The sequence below is a fragment of the Trachypithecus francoisi genome, unplaced genomic scaffold (assembly GCF_009764315.1).
Source record: "Trachypithecus francoisi isolate TF-2019V2 unplaced genomic scaffold, Tfra_2.0 Lachesis_group1, whole genome shotgun sequence".
NCBI lineage: Eukaryota > Metazoa > Chordata > Mammalia > Primates > Cercopithecidae > Trachypithecus > Trachypithecus francoisi.
The window spans coordinates 16,428,247-16,432,916 of NW_022681454.1; the positions used below are offsets into that span (position 1 = coordinate 16,428,247).

Consider the following 4,670-nt stretch of genomic DNA (forward strand, 5'->3'; position numbering starts at 1 on the left):
GACTGGAAAGATAAAGATTAACTTCACATACATCTTTATTATTTTTGAATTAGGAGATCCATTTTGAGACCCAAGCTGCCCATCAGACGTTGAGCTAAGAGCTGTTTCCATGAAATCTCATTCTGTCCTCACACTGCCCTGTGAAGATAGTCAGAGATGTGACTTTACCTGTCCATGGTCACACAGCAGTGCCTCAAACCCAGATCTGGTAGGCTCTAGAGCCTGTAAGGTTTCCATCCTCCCAGGCTGAAAACTGAATACATTCTCAAGGCAATGAGATTCCTTTGACGTGGATTTCCAGGAGGCGGAAAACACTGCACACTGGCATGGTTTCAAGCACACTTCATATTCTTTATGCAAAGCCAGGGCAAAAGGTGAATAGTTAACATATCCTAAAGAGCAGTCATGTTGTAATGCAAAGGAATCTGAGGGTTCCAATCACACTGCACCATGTCCAGTGATTCAACACTAGGTCAGAAATATTCTTTTAAAAAGAGACCTATGTAAAATCCATGCCTCACAAACACAAGCCCATATTAAAAGAAGCCTGCTTTTTATAAAATGAAGAAACTTGAAGCCATCATCTGAAAAACTCAGACACAGAAATGAATACAGAGGAAAAAGAGGTAATTGGTGGGAATTGTTCGGACTGATAGCTGATATTGATCAGAAACAGACTGTGGGTCTTCTCCCTCTTTCCTGCTTTACCTCCATAGTCCACAATTGTAAAGGTAGGTTGAAATTTTAAAAAACAACAATGAAGACCAAGGTTGTTCTTCCTTGTGCTCAGTAGCTTTTAGGGGGTCAAATGAGTATCATGGGTGTAGGTTACAGTTTCTGTCACTTATCACAATTTTGTCATATCAAGGTCTGAACAGAGCACCCAACTCTCAATTTCCTCTTTTTTGTTCCACGGCTTTTTCCTGCAATATTAAAGTAGAAATGAAAGAAGGAAGAAAGGAGGGAAGGAAGGAAGGAATGGAGGAGAGAGGAAGAAAGGGAGGAAAGGATGAAGGAAAGAATGAAACTTGAAAAAACTAAATGTTAACCCAAATGAGAGGAGAAAACAATGATTATTCTGATATGTATTACTAGTTTAAAAACAGAACTGTAAATCAGGTATAATTTATAAACTGATTCCTAAAAATAAAGAACAAAATACATTTAAAAGCAATTAATAAGCAATTTTTATCTAGGAAGTGGGTGATTTTTGCACAAGGGGGAGAGAAATGCTCCAGGCTTTGCCTCATCTCCTAGAAGCATCCCATATTCTTAGATGTGATGTTGCCTTGGTAACCACAACTTGGTGACCTCGTTATTTCAACCTAATCCTGCTTTGAAATTATAGTTGCTCCACCCTTTTGCCTGGCCAGGCTGATAACATAATCATTGTAAATGAGGATGGGAAAAAAACAGCAGGATATAGTCCCTCCGGTGACACGAGACCAGTCTCACCTTATCATGAAAATAGACGAACAATTAAACGGCATGAATCTAAAACCCTAAAAGTGGATTTTCTTATTTTTTATATGGTTTGTTATGCTTATTTTCAAAACCTACTGGTGGATTCAATGTAGCAGAGTATCTTGATATTACTATATGAAAATGGAAAATTCCAGTTTGTGTTAAAAAAAAAAAAAGAAGAGCCAAACTGTCAAAGGTGAAGTTCTTAATTACGCATTTGTTTTGCCCAACAGCTGAATAGAAACCAGAATCAGAAAATAATTTTTTAACAAATAGACTGGGAGTATCCAGGTTTGTTTGTCCAGCTTAACTTCCTCTGGCTAAAGCCTCACAGATCAGTTGTCATCTTGAATTCAGGTTCCTTTCATAACAAAAGAATCAGGAGATGACATTGCTTACATTCTGAATACATCAAGTCTAACTATACTATAGTTTAAAGGAAATATAATTTACTCATTTGTTTCAATTTGTGTGCTTTGAGATCTCTGCCCAGAAAGGAAGGAAAATTCCATTCTCTTTCTCCTTCATTTCCTCCTTTAAAAAAAAAAAAAAAAAAAAAATCCCAAATGGCTGGGATACACTAGTGATAGAGTTCAGATCTCAATAAAATGTTCATGCTGCTCCCAACTCATACATGGAGGAGTCTGGGTAGCTAAATGGCCTGCATCTTGGACTCCTGGGCTCCCCTTCCAGGACACTCCCCCATTTCTGATTGCCACACGCCAGCTCACCCGTCGTCTTTCTGAAAGATCCCTAGTTGTGGCACATGGAGGGGAGAGTTACTTGGATGGATTCCCTTCACCCATTCTCCTGCTGGCAATAGTCCTGCTTCCTCTGTCTCCCCACTGTGTGCTTCCCAAAGAATAATTCTTTGCTACTGGTGAATATGCTGTTGGCCTTACCAGTGGATGTCAATGGCAGCTCACAGGTAAAAGGTTAAGTTCCCACTCAAGGCCATTATCCAGAGCGAACATGCCCAGGGGATAAGGCCACCCATGCTGGCATCCCCTCCTGCCGGCAAAAAGAGAGCCACTGCCATGGTGGGAGGAGGGAATGGCCAATGGTTGGCTAATGGATCTAAAGCACAGCTAGATAAGATGAACAACTTCTAGTGTACTAGAGCACTGTAGGGTGACTATAATTAAAAGCAACCATTTATCATATATTTTTAAATAGCTAGAAGAGCAGGTTTTGAATGATCCCATCTCAAAGAAATTATAAATGTTGGAGGTGATAGATATGCTAATTATCCTAATTTGGATATTCTACATTGTATACATGTATTGAAATATCACAATGTACTCCATAAATATGTACAATTATTATGTGTCAATTAAAAATAATACAAAAGAGAGCCGCCACCAGCTATACCTTATATCTATAAATACTATTGTGATATAATCTTAAGAATGTAGGGAAAGATTGTAGCTTCTTGAAGAAAGTATGCTGCATCAATTAAAACTTCACTATCAGAGTGATAGTATCAAATCTCTAAGAGAAATAACCTGGAACGGTATGCATTTGACTTAAGAGTATTTCTTCCCTTTTGCTGAGAGGTGAGTAAAATTAGCATTTCATAAAGTGTGAGCTCCAGGTATACTACACCAGTCCATTCTAAGCCCACTCTTCTCTTGTTTACTATAGCCACAAGGAGTAATAATAATGATGATGATAACGGCTAACATTCAGTGAGTTTGCATACTTACCATTTGCCTGATTTTACAGAGGAGTGGCTGATACACAGAAAGCAGAATGTCTTGATAGCCTCCCAAAGCTGGCAGGAAATGGCAAGCCAAGATTCAGATGCAGCTATTCTGCCCTCCTGGACCTAACTGTAGAACTAGGACCAGTGGTTGGACCCCATGAGCAGACACATCAAAACCCCCTCTGAAAAGAAAAGTCTAAGTAGTCCAAGCTGTCCAAAGACAGAATAGACCTAGACAGTCTCAAAAACAAAGGAAACACACAAAGTACGAAATCTAAGACCAAATATCTCTGACCTCCCGGAACATATCAAAAGTACAGATCTGAGTATAAATACTGTATCCTACCGGCCTAAGTATTCATCAGATGGTATGTTTTTGGCTTAGGGGTTCTTAAATGATATACACAGAGAGAGAAAGGGAAACAAATTTCTTGGCAGATTCAAGCATCTGTGGAGGGAAGAGGAAAGAAGAGTAGTACACTTATGAGAATCGCAGTGGGATGGGGGTAAGAGGCTGAGAATAGACACGTTTTAGGTTTCGGCTAAGAATTGAGAGAACTCACACAGTTGCTGCGAGGATCAAAGGATAACATGCAAAAATAGACAGAAAAGTATAGATCATGAGATAAATGTAAGAAATTCCATTCCCAGAGGCAGCTGGCAGTGCTACAGACTCCTGAGCAAGTGAAGCAATGCAAACTGTCGGAGAAATATGGTTCCACTGAACCTATTCCAGCCAGGAAGAAACAAGGATGAAAAGGAGGCTTTGGGAACAATGAAGGCAACAAAGACAGTTGGTGGGGGGTGGAAAAAGGAATACATGAAGGGAAGTCCAATTCTGCCATGGCTTGGACATCAAGGTGCCCAAAATTCATGAAGCTCCTCCTTTCTACCATTTGCACCCAACAGACCTGAAAATAACCAGATTGCCAGGCCTTTCCTACTTCTCCTTCCCTCTACCTGAAACATCTCTCTTCTTCCTTACTCAGCTTTTTCCTTTGTCTTCTGCTTGGTCATTTCCCAACTATGTTTCAGGTCTCTTAGTTGTCACTTATCTGCAGAAATCCTTTCTGGACTTCCCCTCACCCAGTGTTAAATCCTTCTTCTTTTTGGCTCTCCAAACTCCCTGTTCTTTTTTGTTTGTTTTTTCTTCCCAGAATGTCTCACAAAACAGCCAAATATACCTCTGTAAAGACAGAAAGTAAAATAATGCTAGTTCTGTGAATTCTCTCTTCTTCTCATGCAAATACCTCAACTGCCACCAAAGGACAGAAAGGAGCTCAATGAGAAGCCAGGCTCCCTGTTCTTTCTCCGTTTCTATATAGTTACCGCCTCTTGCCCTGTCTTCCCCATCACCCTCCATAAACTTGCTCACCTTGTGAAGGCAAGAACCATGCTGTCTACACAGTGCCTGGCACATAAAAGAAACACAATAAATTCATTCATTCATTTATTCACCTGACACATATTTACTGAATATATGTTCTGTGTCAGGCACTGA

At 39.9% G+C, this 4,670-nt stretch overlaps 1 non-coding gene across 1 annotated transcript; it reads right to left on the minus strand.

The window, feature by feature from the left end:
* Positions 1 to 4,325: 4,325 nt before the first annotated feature.
* On the minus strand, positions 4,326 to 4,462 carry LOC117086502. The gene has a single exon (XR_004438402.1). It is a non-coding gene; the product is annotated as a small nucleolar RNA SNORA75 (small nucleolar RNA).
* Between the last annotated feature and the right edge of the window lie 208 nt (positions 4,463 to 4,670).